General features: G+C 42.4%; 2 non-coding genes across 2 annotated transcripts; both read left to right on the forward strand.

The window, feature by feature from the left end:
• The first annotated feature begins 7,852 nt into the window (after positions 1–7,852).
• LOC121538685 lies at positions 7,853–7,968 on the forward strand. Its single transcript, XR_005995233.1, has one exon. It is a non-coding gene; the product is annotated as a U5 spliceosomal RNA (small nuclear RNA).
• Positions 7,969–16,402: 8,434 nt separating this feature from the next.
• LOC121538667 lies at positions 16,403–16,518 on the forward strand. Its single transcript, XR_005995217.2, has one exon. It is a non-coding gene; the product is annotated as a U5 spliceosomal RNA (small nuclear RNA).
• The last annotated feature ends 7,704 nt before the right edge of the window (positions 16,519–24,222 follow it).

Consider the following 24,222-nt stretch of genomic DNA (forward strand, 5'->3'; position numbering starts at 1 on the left):
TACCATTATGTCAGATCGTGAAATGCACGTTCAAATAAAAATTTTCCTGGCAAAATTATTACATGGCCTGCAAAAAAAGGAAGTAAAAAATCTGCTTGGACCAGATTGAGGCGCTCTCTTTTATTGTTTCTGCAGTGAAGATTCACCCTCTTTGGATAATTATTTTGTATCTTATCTGCAGAAAAACGTTATTTTGAGCTCAGAAAGCAGTAGCAGCAGTATGTTCACCAAAAAGAGCCGTTCAAAAAGAGCCGTTCATTCTCGAACGACCCATCACCATAGGCCTCATTGCAACCAGCAATAACTAGTAGGTCAAACCGACAGTGTTGTTTTTAACGCACTGATATCAATGGAATCTCATTCAGGATTTAGAAATTATTCATGCATTATGTTTCTTCCAGTTTGAGTTAAAATGACATCATTTTTATCCATATAACATAAAAACCTATAGCCAGCCCATGGTTATAAGTCTAAAAGGAAGAGTAAACAAACAAACATCAATTGGAAAAACACTATCGACAACACTACAGCAGATATTGAGAGTCTATTTACTTATTCAACATTTTCATTTAAGACAAGGAGTACAAATATACAGTGCATTCGAAAAGTATTCAGAACCTTTGACATTTTCCACATTTTGTTAAGTTACAGCCTTATTCTAAAATTTATTAAATTGTTTATTTTTTTCTCATCAATCTACACACAATACCCCATAATGACAAAGGAAAAACAGGTTTTTAGAAATGTTAGCAAATGTATTAAACAGAAAAAACAGAAATATTTGCTTTCTTTAAGGATAAGGTAATGGTTAAAAGCCTTGGTAAAAGACTCAGAGGGAGATTGCAGAATGGTGCAAAGTTCTGTACCCAATCTTCAAGGAAATTAGATTAAAAGGGAAGCGTGTTGCTCTCGTAGGCGATAAACTGTATATTGCCAACTAAATGTTCCGCGACACAAAAGACTACTCCATGGCTATTCTGAAAGTTCTAATAGAGGAGTCGAATAATGGAACACCCAATACTAGCCATGGTAGGGACTGTAATAATAAAATACATTTATAGTATTTTATAAAGGGATAAGAGGGCATTACAAGAAAGGATAACAAGGCGAAATAATACATCTTCAAAGATAACTAATTAGAACACAAGTACTCAATCAACATAGTGGAGATAAAAACATAGCAAACAGAAGACATAGAAGGCACAGTATGTGGGTATGTGTGGATGTATTGTGATGGAAGGTGTAGTGTGCGTTTTTGTGTTTGGAAAAGTGTGGCGTTAAGTGAGTGAGAAAGGAAATGGTTGCATATCCCAGAACCAACGTGTGTCTGTGAGCAGGGGTTGTGAGAGAGAGCTTTCAATTTTGTGCAGACGAGGGACATACATTTTAAAATAAAGTATACATCTAATTTATTTTTCTATTGTCCTATCATGATGGAACCGTCCCCAACCCTATATCCTAGACACCCACCGGAGCGACCCATACACAAAAGAGAAGTCCCCATCTGTTTTATAAATGCACCAAACTCTTTTTAAGTCTTCAACATAGAAATGCTACCAAAAATTATTGACTGAAACTGGTTACAAATGACGGAGTCACCCATGATTCACCAAATTATATTTTGAAGGAGGAAGCAAAGTACTTTAAGCATATGTTTTCATTTCAGTCGCCTCCATCTCCTCTAACTGAAGCTAATTGTAGGGATTTTCTTTCTATTGATAATATAAAATGAACAGCCATACAGAAAGTCTAATGTGAAGGTGAAATTACAGAGGAGGAACTTCTGGATGCAATTAAAGACTTTAAGTCCGGGAACAGTCCAGGGTTGGATGGCATACCAGTCGAGGTATACCAAACCTTTTTTTTTATATACTCAGAGGACCGTTATTAGCATGTTTTAACCACTCCTATGTAAATGGTAGATTATCAGACACTCAAGAAGAAGGTCTGAATTAATTATTACTGAAACAGGATACAAGTGGGAAATATAAAGATCCAGTCCATTTAAAAAATTGGAGGCCCCTTACACTTCAGTGTTGTGATGCAAACTTTCTAGCAAAATGTATAGCGCATAGAATTAAAAAGGTATTGTCGGACATTATTCATTCTAATCAAACAGGTTTCTTACATGGACGATCAATTGGAGATAATATAAGGCAAGTACTGGAAATAATAGAACACTATGAAACATCTGGGAAACCAGGCCTGCTAGTCATAGCAGACTTTGAAAAGGCATTTGATAAAGTACGACTGGAGTTTATATATACAGTGGGGAGAACAAGTATTTGATACACTGCCGATTTTGCAGGTTTTCCTACTTACAAAGCATGTAGAGGTCTGTAATTTTTATCATAGGTACACTTCAACTGTGAGAGACGGAATCTAAAACAAAAATCCAGAAAATCACATTGTATGATTTTTAAGTAATTCATTTGCATTTTATTGCATGACATAAGTATTTGATACATCAGAAAAGCAGAACTTAATATTTGGTACAGAAACCTTTGTTTGCAATTACAGAGATCATACGTTTCCTGTAGGTCTTGACCATGTTTGCACACACTGCAGCAGGGATTTTGGCCCACTCCTCCATACAGACCTTCTCCAGATCCATCAGGTTTCGGGGCTGTCGCTGGCAATATGGACTTTCAGCTCCCTCCAAAGATTTTCTATTGGGTTCAGGTCTGGAGACTGGCTAGGCCACTCCAGGACCTTGAGATGCTTCTTACGGAGCCACTCCTTAGTTGCCCTGGCTGTGTGTTTCGGGTCGTTGTCATGCTGGAAGACCCAGCCACGACCCATCTTCAATGCTCTTACTGAGGGAAGGAGGTTGTTGGCCAAGATCTCGCGATACATGGCCCCATCCATCCTCCCCTCAATACGGTGCAGTCGTCCTGTCCCCTTTGCAGAAAAGCATCCCCAAAGAATGATGTTTCCACCTCCATGCTTCACGGTTGGGATGGTGTTCTTGCGGTTGTACTCATCCTTCTTCTTCCTCCAAACACGGCGAGTGGAGTTTAGACCAAAAAGCTCTATTTCTGTCTCATCAGACCACATGACCTTCTCCCATTCCTCCTCTGGATCATCCAGATGGTCATTGGCAAACTTCAGACGGGCCTGGACATGCGCTGGCTTGAGCAGGGGGACCTTGCGTGCGCTGCAGGATTTTTATCCATGACGGCGTAGTGTGTTACTAATGGTTTTCTTTGAGACTGTGGTCCCAGCTCTCTTCAGGTCATTGACCAGGTCCTGCCGTGTAGTTCTGGGCTGATCCCTCACCTTCCTCATGATCATTGATGCCCCACGAGGTGAGATCTTGCATGGAGCCCCAGACCGAGGGTGATTGACCAAGCTGCTTGCCTATTGTCCTGTAGCCCATCCCAGCCTTGTGCAGGTCTACAATTTTATCCCTGATGTCCTTACTTGGTACCGGAGTGCCAAGTCTAGGTCCAAAAGACTTCTCAACAGCTTCTACCCCCAAGCCATAAGACTCCTGAACAGCTAATCATGGCTACCCGGACTATTTGCACTGCCCCCCCACCCCATCCTTTTTACGCTGCTGCTACTCTGTTAATTATTTATGCATAGTCACTTTAACTCTACCCACATGTACATATTACCTCAACTACCTCAACTAGCTGGTGCCCCCGCACATTGACTCTGCACCGGTACCCCCCTGTATATATAGCCTCCCTACTGTTACTTTCTTTTACTTCTGCTCTTTTTTTCTCAACACTTTTTTTGTTGTTGTTTGATTTTTACTTTTTTTGTTAAAAATAAATGCACTGTTGGTTAAGCGCTGTAAGTAAGCATTTCACTGTAATGTCTGCACCTGTTGTATTCGGCGCATGTGACCAATAAAATTTGATTTGATTTGATTTACACAGCTCTCTGGTCTTGGCCATTGTGGAGAGGTTGGAGTCTGTTTGATTGAGTGTGTGGACAGGTGTCTTTTATACAGGTAACGAGTTCAAACAGGTGCAGTTAATACAGGTAATGAGTGGAGAACAGGAGGGCTTCTTAAAGAAAAACTAACAGGTCTGTGAGAGCCGGAATTCTTACTGGTTGGTAGGTGATCAAATACTTATGTCATACAATAAAATGCAAATTAATTACTTAAAAATCATACAATGTGATTTTCTGGATTTTTGTTTTAGATTCCGTCTCTCACAGTTGAAATTTACCTATGATAAAAATTACAGACCTCTACATGCTTTGTAAGTAGGAAAACCTGCAAAGTCGGCAGTGTATCAAATACTTGTTCTCCCAACTGTAAATGCCTGGAGCATTTCAATTTTGGAGAATCTCTTATTAAATGTGTTAAAATCATGTATAGTAACCCTTGGTGTAAAATAGTAAATAATGGCTATTACTCCGAAAGTTTTAAACTGTCAATAGGAGTAAAACAAGGTTGTCCACTATCGACATATCTATTTATTATGGCCATAGAAATGTTAGCTATTAAAATCAGATCCAACAATAATATCAAGATATTAGAAATCCAGGGCTTCATGTTTTCTGACCAAGACAAAGGAGATGATTGTGGACTACAGGAAAAAAAAAAAGAGGACTGAGCACGCCCCCATTCTCATCGACGGGGCTGTAGTGGAACAGGTTGAGAGCTTCAAGTTCCTTGGTGTCCACATCACCAACGAAATATCATGGTCCAAACACACCAAGACAGTCGTGAAGAGGGCACGACAAAGCCTATTCCCCCTCAGGAGACTGAAAAGATTTGGCATGGGTCCTCAGATCCTCAAAAAATTATACAGCTGCACCATCGAGAGCATCCTGACTGGTTGCATCACCGCCTGGTATGGCAACTGCTTGGCCTCCGATCGCAAGGCACTACAGAGGGTAGTGCGTACGGCCCAGTACATCACTGGGGCCAAGCTTCTTGCCATCCAGGACCTCTATACCAGGCGGTGTCAGAGGAAGGCCCTCAAAATTGTCAAAGACTCCAGCCACACTAGTCATAGACTGTTCTCTCTGCTACCGCACGGCAAGCGGTACCGGAGTGCCAAGTCTAGGTCCAAAAGACTTCTCAACAGCTTCTACCCCCAAGCCATAAGACTCCTGAACAGCTAATCATGGCTACCCGGACTATTTGCACTGCCCCCCCGACCCCATCCTTTTACGCTGCTGCTACTCTCTTAATTATTTATGCATAGTCACTTTAACTCTGCCCACATGTACATATTACTTCAACTACCTCAACTAGCCGGTGCCCCCGCACATTGACTCTGCACCGGTACCCCCCTGTATATATAGCCTCCCTACTGTTGTTTTATTTTACTTCTGCTCTTTTTCTCTCAACACTTTATTTTTTAATTTTATTTTTTTACTTTTTTGTAAAAAATAAATGCACTGTTGGTTAAGGGCTGTAAGTAAGCATTTCACTATAATGTCTGCACCTGTTGTATTCGGCGCATGTGGCCAATAAAATTTGATTTGATTTGATTATTTTAAATACACAACTTGAATCCCTCCACAGCTTCATAGAGGACCTAGATAAATTTTCTAACGTCTCTGGATTACAACCAAATTATGATAAATGTACTATATTACGTGTTGGATCACAAAAAAATACAATTTTTACATTACCATGTAGTTTACCAACAAAATGGTCTGATGGTGATGTGGATATACTCGGAATACATATCCCAAATGAAATAAATGATCTCACTCCAATACATTTTAATAGAAAGTTTGCAAAAATAGATAAGATCTTTGCTCAGCAATCGTGTAAATGTTTTAGTTGCTTATTTATTTGGAGTTGGAAATGACAAAAATGCACGTGTGATAGCGTAGGCTACGGTAGGTCTGCTCTGCTCTCACAGTCACCATCATGTCACAATGTTGAGTCTTTCTACTGTTGTCCCCACAATTAAATCTGTCTCCGTCTGTTAGTAGGTTACGTTCGTATGTTCGTTCCTCACACACGATATCTCAGACAGCACTGGCCTGATTTTGACGAAAGTTGGGTGAAAGTTGGGTGAATTATGCATCTTGCCAAAGAGATCTGGCATTACACTGATTGTCCAGATGGTTGCGTGAAAACAAGTGATTGAAAATGCAAACTTTGAAAGGTCAGGCCCCTAACCCTGTTTGACCTAAAGTCATGAAATTCTGTGCATAGCTCCCTCTCCTCACAAGGAACAAATTTGCTTCAGTGACCAATATGGTCCGTCAAGATGGATCTTCCGCCATTTTGAATTTTGTGAAAAACGTTTAATACACTAGGCTACTCCTCTGGCACGATCTGCAAGAAACTTGATATGTGGCATCTATGGACAAAGGTATCTCAACGCAATACTTTCCAGACGAGTACCTAAAACAACATGGCCTCTATTGACCAATAAACATTCACGTGGGCGTGGTCTGGTACAAAAATGCATATAAATCAGTCAAGGATATTCTTATTGTAATAAGATTTGGTACACATGTTGCAAACACTGTCAAGACTCAACTTAAGCAAGGACTTTCATATCAACCACAAGGTGGCACAATAATGGGCACATGTTTATATCGCATGATCTGATTGGCTCAGAGTGATGAAATTTGGCACACATGCTCAGGGATTTGAGTCTAGCTAACCCACGTGATATCTCAGACACCACTGGCCCGATTTTGACAAAACTTTGGTGAATGATGCGTCTTGCCATAGAGATCCATAATATACAAAATTACACTGATTGGCCCAAAGAGGGGCACTGCATCATTCGTGGGGGAAACATGTTTACTGTTGCCTAGTTTAGTTGTTGTTGGTTTGCTAATTAGAAGTAGTAGCAGCTCTAGCTGTAGGCCTACTAGCCTAACATATTGTTTTTCCACTTTAGGCCTTCAAGTTTAAAAACCGTAGTAAGTGATAGGACTCAAATGACTGCATTGGTGTATTCGTGTTTCACGTGTACCTAGGCCCCTAGTAATTAACAGTGAGGGCCCTGAGAAGGAGACCCATTAGGCCCATGGGCTTTTGTCTTTACTTGTCCATTATCATTCACACTGTCACGGTCCACGGGCCCCTTTTAAGGACACCGAAGATTCACGTAATTTGATGGTTCAAATGTATTTATGATAGCATTAGTGTCAAAATTAGTGGCAGGCCCATCTACTATATAAATGGTTGAGGCCAAACTACGACCACCACCGTGCACGCTGTGGCTTTTATGGTCTCTCATGATGTGTAGTACTTAGTATGACCACAGCATGTCGCTAGAATTATTTGTACTATTTCAAAACAGTTTGGAGCATATCGATTTTGCATGTTGCAGTGGCGTAAATTACTATACACAGAATGATGTATTATACACAAAGGCTTAGATTCCAGACCTAATGAAGATGTCTACTGCAGAGTTTAGAAAACGTAGGCTTTGATTGAGGACTTGCACTAGTAGGGATGTGGCAGAGATGTTAGCTGTACTACGCATGCGTGTGAGTGTGTTGAACGGTGGATCAGTGAAATACAGACGTAAGGCATTTTATTTGTTTATTTTTTGACAATGCCTTTCGCTAATAGCTATAATATTATTCCCCAGGTATAATTGGATTGAATAAAAGTAGTGGCGTATGGCATATGGCACTCTACCTAGAATCTATATAAATTGCGAAATTATGCAGGGTTGTAATAATCCCCAGCATGCATTTCGTGCGGAATTATAGTCTACTAAATATATAAATATAATAATAATACTGCAGAATGTTTCCACTTTGAATGTGGGATTATTTTCATTTCAATTTACTGAAACTGTGATCTGCCGACATTACAGTTTGGGTGATATTGCTATATATACCGTCACCCTGACTTATAATGAATTGAACGTGTTGAGAGTTGGTTCCTGCAATCTGTAGTACACTCTGGTTTCTCTTCAGATCGCATAAATCTTTCGCCTTTTACTAAAGATTTCCGTGGGGAGGAACATTATGAGTATCAACCAATTTTTTGATGCCCGGCCTCACGGCTGGGCTTCCTACTTTTGTGAAATAAATGTTGAGGACTTTCGGTGAGAAAGTGGTTTATGTAACCTTTTGCCATAGAGAGCTATAGGTAGTCTCTGCCTAATCAAGTTGTAACTAGTGATGGAAAATTCGGCTCTTTTTACTTACTCGGATCTTTTCTGCTCGTTCGGTCAAAATAACGAATCTTTCGACTCAGTTCGTTCATTTGAGTCAGTAATGCCCAGAGCACGCAGGACCCCTACCGGCGGACGAGGAACTGAAAACTCGAAAGAGTCATGATTCTAAGAGCCTCTCGTTCACATGTCGTTGACCATAGAGGGCTTATTGGAGCTGTCATTTGTGACTGAGACTTGTAAACGTGTGCTTTAAACAATGCACATGTGTTGATTGCTAGGCATACAAATAAGCATATTTATTGATACATTTGAAACGAGGTCTAGCTGCTAAGGGCATAGATTTTGAACGACTCTTAGCGGAATGCATTGCTTGACTGCGGTGAGATTGATACGCACAGTTGTTCGCGAACTACAGCCCCCCAGACAATTCGTTCTCGAGTTTGTTGAGCAGAGGCTGTGTATGTTTTGGTTCTACAAAGCTGTGTCCATAACATACAATAATCAATTAATTGCAGTCATTCTTGCACCATGCGATCAATAATCAGTTATAAACATGCATTTTTCTTCTCTATGCTCAAGACAGTTGGTGGTCGGAGCACGTCTCTGGAGCCGCTGACCCGGAGCGTGTATTAATCCTGCTGTAGGACTCAAGTGATGGGCATTCTGAGTCTTTTCTGTGACAGGCTCATTTGGCTCCGTTCACGTAAACGAGCCGGTCCATTTGGCTCCCAAACGGCTCTTCGTCCAAAATGCTTCAAAATCGACCTAGAACAATGAACAAAATTGCAAATCTCCAATGTTAAGCCCAAAAGGTCGCCTACCATTATGTCAGATCGTGAAATGCACGTTCAAATAAAACATTTCCTGGCCAAATTATTACATGGCCTGCAAAAAAAGGAAGTAAAAAATCTGCTTGGACCAGATTGAGGCGCTCTCTTTTATTGTGTCTGCAGTGAACATTCACCCTCTTTGGATAATTATTTTGTATCTTATCTGCAGAAAAACGTTATTTTGAGCTCAGAAAGCAGTAGCAGCAGTATGTTCACCAAAAAGAGCCGTTCATTCTCGAACGACCCATCACCATAGGGCTCATTTCAACCAGCAATAACTAGTAGGTCAAACCGACAGTGTTGTTTTTAACGCACTGATATCAATGGAATCTCATTCAGGATTTAGAAATTATTCATGCATTATGTTTCTTCCAGTTTGAGTTAAAATGACATCATTTTTATCCATATAACATAAAAACCTATAGCCAGCCCATGGTTATAAATCTAAAAGGAAGAGTAAACAAACAAACATCAATTGGAAAAACACTATCGACAACACTACAGCAGATATTGAGAGTCTATTTACTTATTCAACATTTTCATTTAAGACAAGGAGTACAAATATACAGTGCATTCGAAAAGTATTCAGACCCTTTGACTTTTTCCACATTTTGTTACATTACAGCCTTATTCTAAAGTTTATTAAATTGTTAATTTTTTTCTCATCAATCTACACACAATACCCCATAATGACAAAGGAAAAACAGGTTTTTAGAAATGTTAGCAAATGTATTAAACAGAAAAAACAGAAATATTTGCTTTCTTTAAGGATAAGGTAATGGTTAAAAGCCTTGGTAAAAGACTTGCTGGTACGAAAATAGGCATGAATGATCAGTTCCCGAGGGAGATTGCAGAATGGCGCAAAGTTCTGTACCCAATCTTCAAGGAAATTAGATTAAAAGGGAAGCGTGTTGCTCTCGTAGGCGATAAACTGTATATTGCTAACTAAATGTTCTGTGACACAAAGACTACTCCATGGCTATTCTGAAAGTTCTAATAGAGGAGTCGAATAATGGAACACCCAATACTAGCCATGTTAGGGACTGTAATAATAAAACACATTTATAGTATTTTATAAAGGGATAAGATGGCATTACAAGAAAGGATAACAAGCGAAATAATACATCTTCAAAGATAACTAATTAGAACACAAGTACTCAATCAACATAGTGGAGATAAAAACATAGCAAACAGAAGACATAGAAGGCACAGTATGTGGGTATGTGTGGATGTATTGTGATGGAAGGTGTAGTGTGCGTTTTTGTGTTTGGAAAAGTGTGGCGTTAAGTGAGTGAGAAAGGAAATGGTTGCATATCCCAGAACCAACGTGTGTCTGTGAGCAGGGGTTGTGAGAGAGAGCTTTCAATTTTGTGCAGATGAGGGATATACATTTTAAAATAAAGTATACATCTAATTTATTTTTCTATTGTCCTATCATGATGGAACCGTCCCCAACCCTATATCCTAGACACCCACCGGAGCGACCCATACACAAAAGAGAAGTCCCCATCTGTTTTATAAATGCACCAAACTCTTTTTAAATCTTCAACATCGAAATGCTACCAAAAATAATTGGCTGAAACTGGTTACAAATGACGGAGTCACCCATGATTCACCAAATTATATTTTGAAGGAGGAAGCAAAGTACTTTAAGCATATGTTGTCGTTTCAGTCGCCTCCATCTCCTCTAACTGAAGCTAATTGTAGGGATTTTCTTTCTATTGATAATATAAAATGAACAGCCATACAGAAAGACTAATGTGAAGGTGAAATTACAGAGGAGGAACTTCTGGATGCAATTAAAGACTTTAAGTCCGGGAACAGTCCAGGGTTGGATGGCATACCAGTCGAGGTATACCAAACCTTTTTTTTATATACTCAGAGGACCGTTATTAGCATGTTTTAACCACTCCTATGTAAATGGTAGATTATCAGACACTCAAGAAGAAGGTCTGAATTCATTATTACTGAAACAGGATACAAGTGGGAAATATAAAGATCCAGTCCATTAAAAAAATTGGAGGCCCCTTACACTTCAGTGTTGTGATGCAAACTTTCTAGCAAAATGTATAGCGCATATAATTAAAAAGGTATTGTCGGACATTCATTCTAATCAAACAGGTTTCTTACATGGACGATACATTGGAGATAATATAAGGCAAGTACTGGAAATAATAGAACACTATGAAACATCTGGGAAACCAGGCCTGCTAGTCATAGCAGACTTTGAAAAGGCATTTGATAAAGTACGACTGTAGTTTATATATACAGTGGGGAGAACAAGTATTTGATACACTGCCGATTTTGCAGGTTTTCCTACTTACAAAGCATGTAGAGGTCTGTAATTTTTATCATAGGTACACTTCAACTGTGAGAGACGGAATCTAAAACAAAAATCCAGAAAATCACATTGTATGATTTTTAAGTAATAATTTGCATTTTATTGCATGACATAAGTATTTGATACATCAGAAAAGCAGAACTTAATATTTGGTACAGAAACCTTTGTTTGCAATTACAGAGATCATACGTTTCCTGTAGGTCTTGACCATGTTTGCACACACTGCAGCAGGGATTTTGGCCCACTCCTCCATACAGACATTCTCCAGATCCTTCAGGTTTCGGGGCTGTCGCTGGGCAATACGGACTTTCAGCTCCCTCCAAAGATTTTCTATTGGGTTCAGGTCTGGAGACTGGTTAGGCCACTCCAGGACCTTGAGATGCTTCTTACAAAGCCACTCCTTAGTTGCCCTGGCTGTGTGTTTCGGGTCGTTGTCATGCTGGAAGACCCAGCCACGACCCATCTTCAATGCTCTTACTGAAGGAAGGAGGTTGTTGGCCAAGATCTCGCGATACATGGCCTCATCCATCCTCCCCTCAATACGGTGCAGTCGTCCTGTCCCCTTTGCAGAAAAGCATCCCCAAAGAATGATGTTTCCACCTCCATGCTTCACGGTTGGGATGGTGTTCTTGGGGTTGTACTCATCCTTCTTCTTCCTCCAAACACGGCGAGTGGAGTTTAGACCAAAAACCTATATTTTTGTCTCATCAGACCACAAGACCACATGACCTTCTCCCATTCCTCCTCTGGATCATCCAGATGATTTTTGTTTTAGATTCCGTCTCTCACAGTTGAAGTGTACCTATGATAAAAATTACAGACCTCTACATGCTTTGTAAGTAGGAAAACCTGCAAAATCGGCAGTGTATCAAATACTTGTTCTCCCCACTGTAAATGCCTGGAGCATTTCAATTTTGGAGAATCTCTTATTAAATGGGTTAAAATCATGTATGGTAACCCTTGGTGTAAAATAGTAAATAATGGCTATTACTCCGAAAGTTTTAAACTGTCAATAGGAGTAAAACAAGGTTGTCCACTATCGACATATCTATTTATTATGGCCATAGAAATGTTAGCTATTAAAATCAGATCCAACAATAATATCAAGATATTAGAAATCCAGGGCTTAAAAACAAAGGTGTCATTGTACGCTGTTGATTCATGTTTTCTTTTAAATACACAACTTGAATCCCTCCACAGCCTCATAGAGGACCTAGATACATTTTCTAACGTCTCTGGATTACAACCAAATTATGATAAATGTACTATATTACGTATTGGATCACTAAAAAATACAATTTTTACATTACCATGTAGTTTACCAACAAAATGGTCTGATGGTGATGTGGATATACTCGGAATACATATCCCAAATGAAATAAATGATCTCACTCCAATACATTTTAATAGAAAGTTAGCAAAAATAGATAAGATCTTTGCTCAGCAATCGTGTAAATGTTTTAGTTGCCTAACTTATTTATTTGGAGTTGGAAATGACAAAAATGCACGTGTGATAGCGTAGGCTACGGTAGGTCTGCTCTGCTCTCACAGTCACCATCATGTCACAATGTTGAGTCTTTCTACTGTTGTCCCCACAATTAAATCTGTCTCCGTCTGTTAGTAGGTTACGTTCGTATGTTCGTTCCTCACACACGATATCTCAGACAGCGCTGGCCTGATTTTGACGAAAGTTGGGTGAAAGTTGGGTGAATTATGCATCTTGCCAAAGAGATCCGGCATTACACTGATTGTCCAGATGGTTGCGTGAAAACAAGTGATTGAAAATGCAAACTTTGAAAGGTCAGGCCCCTAACCCTGTTTGACCTAAAGTAATGAAATTCTGTGCATAGCTCCCTCTCCTCACAAGGAACAAATTTGCTTCAGGGACCAATATGGTCCGTCAAGATGGATCTTCCGCCATTTTGAATTTTGTGAAAAACATTTAATACACTAGGCTACTCCTCTGGCACGATCTGCAAGAAACTTGATATGTGGCATCTATGGACAAAGGTATCTCAACGCAATACTTTCCAGACGAGTACCTAAAACAACATGGCCTCTATTGACCAATAAACATTCACGTGGGCGTGGTCTGGTACAAAAATGCATATAAATCAGTCAAGGATATTCTTATTGTAACAAGATTAGGTACACATGTTGCAAACACTGTCAAGACTCAAGTTAAGCAAGGACTTTCATATCGACCACAAGGTGGCACAATAATGGGCACATGTTTATATCGCATGATCTGATTGGCTCAGAGTGATGAAATTTGGCACACATGCTCAGGGATTTGAGTCTAGCTAACCCACGTGATATCTCAGACACCACTGGCCCGATTTTGACAAAACTTTGGTGAATGATGCGTCTTGCCATAGAGATCCATCATTTACAAAATTACACTGATTGGCCCAAAGAGGGGCACTGCATAATTCGTGGGGGAAACATGTTTACTGTTGCCTAGTTTAGTTGTTGTTGGTTTGCTAATTAGAAGTAGTAGCAGCTCTAGCTGTAGGCCTACTAGCCTAACATATTGTTTTTCCACTTTAGGCCTTCAAGTTTAAAAACCGTAGTAAGTGATAGGACTCAAATGACTGCATTGGTGTATTCGTGTTTCACGTGTACCTAGGCCCCTAGTAATTAACAGTGAGGGCCCTGAGAAGGAGACCCATTAGGCCCATGGGCTTTTGTCTTAACTTGTCCATTATCATTCACACTGTCACGGTCCACAGGATCCCTTTTAAGGACACCCAAGATTCACGTAATTTGATGGTTCAAATGTATTTATGATAGCATTAGCGTCAAAATTAGTGGAAGGCCCATCTACTATATAAATGGTTGAGACCAAACTACGACCACCACCGTGCACGCTGTGGCTTTTATGGTCTCTCATGGTGTGTAGTACTTAGTATGACTACAGCATGTCGCTAGAATTATTTGTACTATATCAAAACAGTTTGAAGCATATCGATTTTGCATGTTGCAGTGGCGTAAATTACTATACAGTGAGGGAAAAAAGTATTTGATCCCCTGCTGATTTTGTACGTTTGCCCACTGACAAATAAATGATCAGTCTATAATTTTAATGGTAGGTTTATTTGAACAGTGAGAGACAGAATAACAACAACAAAATCCAGAAAAACGCATGTCAAAAATGTTATAAATTGATTTGCATTTTAATGAGGGAAATAAGTATTTGACCCCCTCTCAATCAGAAAGATTTCTGGCTCCCAGATGTCTTTTATACAGGTAACAAGCTGAGATTAGGAGCACACTCTTAAAGGGAGTGCTCCTAATCTCAGCTTGTTACCTGTATAAAAGACACCTGTCCACAGAAGCAATCAATCAATCAGATTCCAAACTCTCCACCATGGCCAAGACCAAAGAGCTCTCCAAGGATGTCAGGGACAAGATTGTAGACCTACACAAGGCTGGAATGGGCTACAAGACCATCGCCAAGCAGCTTGGAGAGAAGGTGACAACAGTTGGTGCGATTTTTCGCAAATGGAAGAAACACAATCTCCCTCGGCCTGGGGCTCCATGCAAGATCTCACCTCGTGGAGTTGCAATGATCATGACAACGGTGAGGAATCAGCCCAGAACTACACAGGAGGATCTTGTCAATGATCTCAAGGCAGCTGGGACCATAGTCAACAAGAAAACAATTGGTAACACACTACGCCGTGAAGGACTGAAATCCTGCAGTGCCCGCAAGGTCCCCCTGCTCAAGAAAGCACATATACAGGCCCGTCTGAAGTTTGCCAATGAACATCTGAATGATTCAGAGGAGAACTGGGTGAAAGTGCTGTGGTCAAATGAGACCAAAATCGATCTCTTTGGCATCAACTCAACTCGCCGTGTTTGGAGGAGGAGGAATGCTGCCTATGATCCCAAGAACACCATCCCCACCGTCAAACATAGAGGTGGAAACATTATGCTTTGGGGGTGTTTTTCTGCTAAGGGGACAGGACAACTTCACCGCATCAAAGGGACGATGGACGGGGCCATGTACCATCAAATCTTGGGTGAGAACCTCCTTCCCTCAGCCAGGGCATTGAAAATGGGTTGTGGATGGGTATTCCAGCATGACAATGACCCAAAACACACGGCCAAGGCAACAAAGGAGTGGCTCAAGAAGAAGCACATTAAGGTCCTGGAGTGGCCTAGCCAGTCTCCAGACCTTAATCCCATAGAAAATCTGTGGAGGGAGCTGAAGGTTTCGAGTTGCCAAACGTCAGCCTCGAAACCTTAATGACTTGGAGAAGATCTGCAAAGAGGAGTGGGACAAAATCCCTCCTGAGATGTGTGCAAACCTGGTGGCCAACTACAAGAAACGTCTGATCTCTATGATTGCCAACAAGGGTTTTGCCACCAAGTACTAAGTCATGTTTTGCAGAGGGGTCAAATACTTATTTCCCTCATTAAAATGCAAATCAATTTATAACATTTTTGACATGCGTTTTTCTGGATTTTGTTGTTGTTATTCTGTCTCTCACTGTTCAAATAAACCTACCATTAAAATTATAGACTGATCATGTCTTTGTCAGTGGGCAAACATACAAAATCAGCAGGGGATCAAATACTTTTTCCCCTCACTGTACACAGAATGATGTATTATACACAAAGGCTTAGAGTCCAGACCTAATGAAGATGTCTACAGCAGAGTTTAGAAAACGTAGGCTTTGATTGAGGACTTGCACTAGTAGGGATGTGGCAGAGATGTTAGCTGTACTACGCATGCGTGTGAGTGTGTTGAACGGTGGATCAGTGAAATACAGACGTAAGGCATTTAATTTTTTACTTTTTTGACTATGCCTTTTGCTAATAGCTATAATATTATTCCCCAGGTATAATTGGATTGAATAAAAGTAGTGTCGTATGGCATATGGCACTCTACCTCGATATAGATTGCGAAATTAGGAAGGGTTGAAATAATCCCCAGCATGCATTTCGTGCGGAATTATAGGCTACTAAATATATAAATATAATAATAATACTGCAAAATATTTCCACTTCGAATGTGGGATTATTTTCATTTCAATTTTCATAAACTGTGATCTGCCGACTTTACAGTTTGGGTGATATTGCTATATAAACCGTTATCCTGACTTGTAATGAATTGATAGTGATAAGAGTTGGTTCCTGCAATCTGTAGTACACTCTGGTTTCTCTTCAGATCGCATAAATCTTTCGCCTTTTACTAAAGATTTCCGTGGGGAGGAACATTATGAGTATCAACCAATTTTTTGATGCCCGGCCTCACGGCTGGGCTTCCTATTTTGTGAAATAAATGTTGAGGACTTTCGGTGAGAAGGTGGTGTTATATCTAGCCTAGTTGTAAAAGAACGGACATCTGCACAGTTTCACATTGAACATCACTCTGTCGTTTAATGACATGTGCCACGCATTCTGACAACCCATTCATCCGTAACGCAGCACACTGTCGTAAACCATAACAACGTACAGTACGACGTACAGCACGTCGTACCATACATAACATTTCCCCCCCCTTTCCAAAACCAGGGACTGGTACCATATATAAAATGTCCATAGGGCAAGAACCTAGAGTGATACCTGTAAGAAATAAACATTAACCCTTAAACGGATGGACTCTCCAAACTAGCCAGTTCAGTCCATTAACCTGGAGGTTGACTAAGACACCTAACGGAGCCTAAGAATGAAAAGAGGTTAAGTAGTCCCCCAGATAAGCAGGGCGAGTTCGTGCCCGCATAGGCCTTTCTTCCACCGTCACCGCTTGTGGCTCTGGCCCTTGGGGAACCCACAGAGGCTGGGGCTCAGGTGGTAGTGGTGGAGGAGGTCCATCCGGTGGCGTCTCTGGCCTGCATGTCTGTTTTGTGTGCCTTCGTGTTCCTTGAGGGGCAGGGACTTTTCTGAGGCGGCTGGCGTGCCAGCGTGATCCATTGCTCATCATGAATGTGGCGGGCCCCAGTTGTCGACTGACCTGCAAGGGGTCCGACCAGAATGAGGCCATTTTGTTGCACCGCTGAGGCCGTCGGGCTCGGACCCAGTCTGACACTTGAATGATCGACTTCTTCACCCTGTGTGCCTTGTCAAAACGCTGTTTCATTGCTCTTTGGTGCCTGGTCACTGCCTGCTGTTCTTGGGTGCGCCTAGTCGCGGTTCTGCTACTCTCTGTGTTCTGAGTCTGTCCAGTGGCAGTTCCATCTCACGACCTAGCATGAGGGATGCCGGGGAGACCTGTGTTGTTGTGTGTTTGCTTGCTCTGTAGTGCATTAGCGTTTGATTCAAAGCAGTTTGGAACGTGCACCCCTGGACCAGGTGCGCTCTGATGCCGTTCTTCAGCGTTTGGTTGAAGCGTTCCACCCCTCCGTTAGCTTGTGGGTTGTAGTAGGCCGTGCGGATGTGTTTGATTCCCTTGTTGCTGAGATATGAGGAGAACTCGGCAGAGGTTAGCTGGGGCCCATTGTCCGTGGTAAGGGGTGAGGGGTAGGCCCCACCTTGTGAACAGGCTGTCTAGGATGTCCACGATGGCCTGTGCTGTGACAGTTCCGACAGGAACCACTTCTGGCCACTTAGAGTGGAGGTCATACACCACCACCAGGAAGCGCTGATGGTGAGGGACTGCGTGACCATGGATCTCGCCACAGATGTCCAGTTGGATGTGCTCCCAGGGGTGGGACGGCCATGCGAGAGGCTGCAGGGGGTGGGGCGGACTGTCCTGTTTTCCCACTGAGGAGGCATGCAGCACAATCCCTGACCAGGGCTTCAATGTCGTGGTCGATGCCTGGCCACCACACAAGGTCTCGACATCGCTGTTTGACCTTGACTATGCCCAAGTGACCCTCGTGCGCCATGGATAGAACACGCGCACGCAGGCCACTCGGGACCACAGTGCAAAACCCTCGAGAGACACAGACTTCTTCCCAGCAAGAAAGTTCGTGCTTCACTCTGGCGAAAGTCGCCAGCTCTTCCGGCACATGTGCTGGCCATCCAGTGCGTATGTAGGTGCGCAGGGTAGACAGTGTGGGATCCTGTTCCGATGCTTGCTTCAGCTCCTCCAGTGAGACGACTGACTGAAGAGGAGCGTAGAGCATTTGTACAAGCTCTGTTTCGTTGTCGTCTGGCAAGACGGTTGGAGTAGGAGCGTCAAAGGAGCGTGAGAGGAGGTCTGCCACCACGTTATCCCTCCCCGGAGTGAACTTCAGCTGATAGTCATACTGTCTGAGGCGGTCGGCCCATCTGTGCAGCCGAAGTGGCTTGTGGCCAGTTCCTGATGCTGACAGTAGCGTTGTGAGGGACTGGTGGTCGGTTCGGAGTGTGAACAGACGGCCATATAGGTAGAGGTGCCACCTTTCGCACGCCCAGACACAGGCCAGTGCTTCTCGTTCGCCCACAGAGTACCGTTGTTCTGTGGGGCTCAGGGCCCTTGAGGCGAAGGCGACGGGCCTCTCAATGCCATTCTGCAGCTGTGAGAGGACAGCTCCTAGTGCTCCAGCTGAGGCGTCACATGTGACAATGGTGTGGCAGACGGGGTCAAAGTGAGCCAAGACTGGAGCTGTGGTGAGCTGGCTCTTCAGTGAGCGGACCGCGTCTGAGCAGGCTGCCGTCCAGGCCCATGGCTCATCCTTCTTGAGGAGCTGGCGAAGGGGCGCTGTGGTCTGAGAGTAGTGGGGCAGAAACCGGAGGTAGTAAGCTGTCATGCCCAAGAATGAGGCCACCTGAGAGGCTGAGGTCGGTTCCGGGATCCGGTGGACGGCTTCAATGTTCGACATGAGTGGGGCAATGCCTTTGGCCACCACACAAGGTCTCGACATCGCTGTTTGACCTTGACTATGCCCAAGTGACCCTCGTGCGCCATGGATAGAACACGCGCACGCAGGCCACTCGGGACCACAGTGCAAAACCCTCGAGAGACACAGACTTCTTCCCAGCAAGAAAGTTCGTGCTTCACTCTGGCGAAAGTCGCCAGCTCTTCCGGCACATGTGCTGGCCATCCAGTGCGTATGTAGGTGCGCAGGGTAGACAGTGTGGGATCCTGTTCCGATGCTGTCCCTCTGTACCAAGGCAGTGACGGAGCAGTGCTGTCCTCCGCTTGTCGGAGATTGTAGAAAAGTCCATAGCTTCTAAATAAGTGTTAAAACTATCAAGCCAGTTATTCCACGGGACTGGAGGTTCGCCAGGCACGGCGAGGAATGGTGCTGGCGGTGGTAAACTGAATTCAGCCATCTTCGTCGCCAATGTTATATCTAGCCTAGTTGTAAAAGAACGGACATCTGCACAGTTTCACATTGAACATCACTCTGTCGTTTAATGACATGTGCCACGCATTCTGACAACCCATTCATCCGTAACGCAGCACACTGTCGTAAACCATAACAACGTACAGTACGACGTACAGCACGTCGTACCATACATAACAGGTGGTGTATGTAACCTTTTGCCATAGAGAGCTCTGCCTAATCAAGTTGTAACTAGTGATGGAAAATTCGGCTCTTTTTACTTACTCGGATCTTTTCTGCTCGTTCGGTCAAAATAACGAATCTTTCGACTAAGTTCGTTCATTTGAGTCAGTAATGCCCAGAGCACGCAGGACCCCTACCGGCGAACGAAGAACTGAAAACTCGAAAGAGTCATGATTCTAAGAGCCTCTCGTTCACATGTCGTTCACCATAGAGGGCTTATTGGAGCTGTCATTTGTGACTGAGACTTGTAAACGTGTGCTTTAAACAATGCACATGTGTTGATTGCTAGGCATACAAATAAGCATATTTATTGATACATTTGAAACGAGGTCTAGCTGCTAAGGGCATAGATTTTGAACGACTCTTAGCGGAATGCATTGCTTGACTGCGGTGAGATTGATACGCACAGTCGTTCGCGAACTACAGCCCCCCAGACAATTCGTTCTCGAGTTTGTTGAGCAGAGGCTGTGTATGTTTTGGTTCTACAAAGCTGTGTCCATAACATGCAATAATCAATTAATTGCAGTCATTCTTGCACCATTTGGCTCCGTTCACGTAAACGAGCCGGTCCATTTGGCTCCCAAATGGCTCTTCGTCCAAAATGCTTCAAAATCAACCTAGAACAATGAACAAAATTGCAAATCTCCAATGTTAAGCCCAAAAAGTCGCCTACCATTATGTCAGATCGTGAAATGCACGTTCAAATAAAACATTTCCTGGCCAAATTATTACATGGCCTGCAAAAAAAGGAAGTAAAAAATCTGCTTGGACCAGATTGAGGCGCTCTCTTTTATTGTTTCTGCAGTGAAGATTCACCCTCTTTGGATAATTATTTTGTATCTTATCTGCAGAAAAACGTTATTTTGAGCTCAGAAAGCAGTAGCAGCAGTATGTTCACCAAAAAGAGCCGTTCAAAAAGAGCCGTTAATTCTCGAACGACCCATCACCATAGGCCTCATTGCAACCAGCAATAACTAGTAGGTCAAACCGACAGTGTTGTTTTTAACGCACTGATATCAATCGAATCTCATACAGAAATTATTCATGCATTATGTTTCTTCCAGTTTGAGTTAAAATGACATCATTTTTATCCATATAACATAAAAACCTATAGCCAGCCCATGGTTATAAGTCTAAAAGGAAGAGTAAACAAACATCAATTGGAAAAACTATCGACAATACTACAGCAGATATTGAGAGTCTATTTACTTATTCAACATTTTCATTTAAGACAAGGAGTACAAATATACAGTGCATTCGAAAAGTATTCAGACCCTTTGACTTTTTCCACATTTTGTTAGGTTACAGCCTTATTCTAAAATTGATTAAATTGTTTATTTTTTTCTCATCAATCTACACACAATACCCCATAATGACAAAGGAAAAACTGGTTTTTAGAAATGTATTAAACATAAAAAACAGAAATATTTGCTTTCTTTAAGGATAAGGTAATGGTTAAAAGCCTTGGTAAAATACTTGCTGGTACGAAAATAGGCATGAATGATCAGTTCCCGATGGAGATTGCATAATGGCGCAAAGTTCTGTACCCAATCTTCAAGGAAATTAGATTAAAAGGGAAGCGTGTTGCTCTCGTAGGCGATAAACTGTATATTGCCAACTAAATGTTCCGCGACACAAAAGACTACTCCATGGCTATTCTGAAAGTTCTAATAGAGGAGTCGAATAATGGAACACCCAATACTAGCCATGGTAGGGATTGTAATAATAAAACACATTTGTAGTATTTTATAAAGGGATAAGATGGCATTACAAGAAAGGATAACAAGCGAAATAGTACATCTTCAAAGATAACTAATTAGAACACAAGTACTCAATCAAAATAGTGGAGATAAAAACATAGCAAACAGAAGACAGGCACAGTATGTGGGTATGTGTGGATGTATTGTGATGGAAGGTGTAGTGTGCGTTTTTGTGTTTGGAAAAGTGTGGCGTGAAGTGAGTGAGAAAGGAAATGGTTGCATATCCCAGAACCAACGTGTGTCTGTGAGCAAGGGTTGTGAGAGAGAGCTTTCAATTTTGTGCAGATCAGGGATATACATTTTAAAATAAAGTATACATCTAATTATTTTTTTTATTGTCCTATCATGATGGAACGGTCCCCAACCCTATATCCTAGACACCCACCTGAGCGACCCATACACCAAAGAGAAGTCCCCATCTGTTTCATGGCCCTGCTGTAAGTTGCCTATATGTAGCCAAAACAGAAAGATAAATGCAGTCAGAGACCTACTAGTGTAGCACTGCCCCCTCAATACTCTGAGCCTGCCTGGCAGGGTTGGTCCTACAAAGCCAGAGTCCCCTGATGGGAGAGCATAATATACAAGGAAATTCTCAAAGCTGCTAATGAGAACCTTGACGACCTTGTACCTAGCCGGTGGGGATTCCGGTGGGGTACCCCCACCCAGGTAGTGGCAGTGTTGGCAACACTGGCTGCAGTAACCCATGGGGAGGGGGTCACACTCGGACAATCAGAGAGGGGGCATATTATTGTGGCCCTGGTGGCACAAAATAATCAAAAGTCTGACTGCACGGAGAATGGTTACAACGGGGGACCAGAGTGTTTGTGTTTCAGGGGAAGAGGGTGGATCGGATCTCCATCACCTAGGACTTGACATACAGTTGAATTTCAACTCAGTCTTTCACAATTCCTGACATATAATCCTAGTAAAATTCCCTGTCTTAGGTCAGTTAGGATCACCACTTTATTTTAAGAATGTGAAATGTCAGAATAATAGTAGAGAGAATTATTTATTTCAGCACATTCCCAGTGGGTCAGAAGTTTACATACACTCAATTAGTATTTGGTAGCATTGCCTTTAAATTGTTTAACTTGGGTCAAACATTTCAGGTAGCCTTCCACAAGCTTCCCACAATAAATTGGGTGAATTTTGTCCCATTCCTCCTGACAGAGCTGGTGTAACTGAGTCAGGTTTGTAGGCCTCCTTGCTCGCACACGCTTTTTCAGTTCTGCCCACAAATTTTATGTAGGTTTGAGGTCAGGGCTTTTTGATGGCCACTCCAATACCTTGACTTTGTTGTCCTTAAGACATTTTGCCACAACTTTGGAAGTATGCTTGGGGTCATTTGGAAGACCCATTTGCGACCAAGCTTTAACTTCCTGACTGATGTCTTGAGATGTTGCTTCAATATATCCACATAATTTTCCTTCCTCATGATTCCATCTATTTTGTGAAGTGCACCAGTCCCTCCTGCAGCAAAGCACCCCCACAGCATGATGCTGCCACCCCCGTGCTTTACGGTTGGGATGGTGTTCTTCGGCTTGCAAGCGTCCCCCTTTTTCCTCTAAACATAACGATGGTCATTATGGCCAAACAGTTATATTTTTGTTTCATCAGACCAGAGGACATATCTCCAAAAAGTACGATCTTTGTCCCCATGTGCAGTTGCAAACCGTAGTCTGGCTTTTTTATGGCGGTTTTGGAGCAGTGGCTTCTTCCTTGCTGAGCGGCCTTTCAGGTTATGTCGATATAGGACTCGTTTTACTGTGGATATACAGTGGGGAGAACAAGTATTTGATACACTGCCGATTTTGCAGGTTTTCCTACTTACAAAGCATGTAGAGGTCTGTAATTTTTATCATAGGTACACTTCAACTGTGAGAGACGGAATCTAAAACAAAAATCCAGAAAATCACATTGTATGATTTTTAAGTAATTAATTTGCATTTTATTGCATGACATAAGTATTTGATCACCTACCAACCAGTAAGAATTCCGGCTCTCACAGACCTGTTAGTTTTTCTTTAAGAAGCCCTCCTGTTCTCCACTCATTACATGTAGGTCTCCCGAGTGGCGCAGTGGTCTAAGGCACTGTGCATCCCAGTGCTAGCTGTGCCACTAGAGATCCTGGTTCGAATCCAGGCTCTGTCGTAGCCGGCCGCGACCGGGAGACCCATGGGGCGGCGCACAATTGGCCCAGCGTCGTCTAGGGTAGGGGAGGGAATGGCCGACAGGGATGTTGGTAGAGCACGGCGTTTGCAACGCCAGGGTTGTGGGTTCGTTTCCCACGGGGGCCAGTATGAAAAAAAATATATAATGTATGCACTCACTAACTGTAAGTCGCTCTGGATAAGAGCGTCTGCTAAATGACTAAAATGTAAATGTAAAATGTTAACTGCACCTGTTTGAACTTGTTACCTGTATAAAAGACACCTGTCCACACACTCAATCAAACAGACTCCAACCTCTCCACAATGGCCAAGACCAGAGAGCTGTGTAAGGACATCAGGGATAAAATTGTAGACCTGCACAAGGCTGGGATGGGCTACAGGACAATAGGCAAGCAGCTTGGTGAGAAGGCAACAACTGTTGGCGCAATTATTAGAAAATGGAAGAAGTTCAAGATGACGGTCAATCACCCTCGGTCTGGGGCTCCATGCAAGATCTCACCTCGTGGGGCATCAATGATCATGAGGAAGGTGAGGGATCAGCCCAGAACTACACGGCAGGACCTGGTCAATGACCTGAAGAGAGCTGGGACCACAGTCTCAA

This window comes from Coregonus clupeaformis, chromosome 24 (assembly GCF_020615455.1).
Source record: "Coregonus clupeaformis isolate EN_2021a chromosome 24, ASM2061545v1, whole genome shotgun sequence".
NCBI lineage: Eukaryota > Metazoa > Chordata > Actinopteri > Salmoniformes > Salmonidae > Coregonus > Coregonus clupeaformis.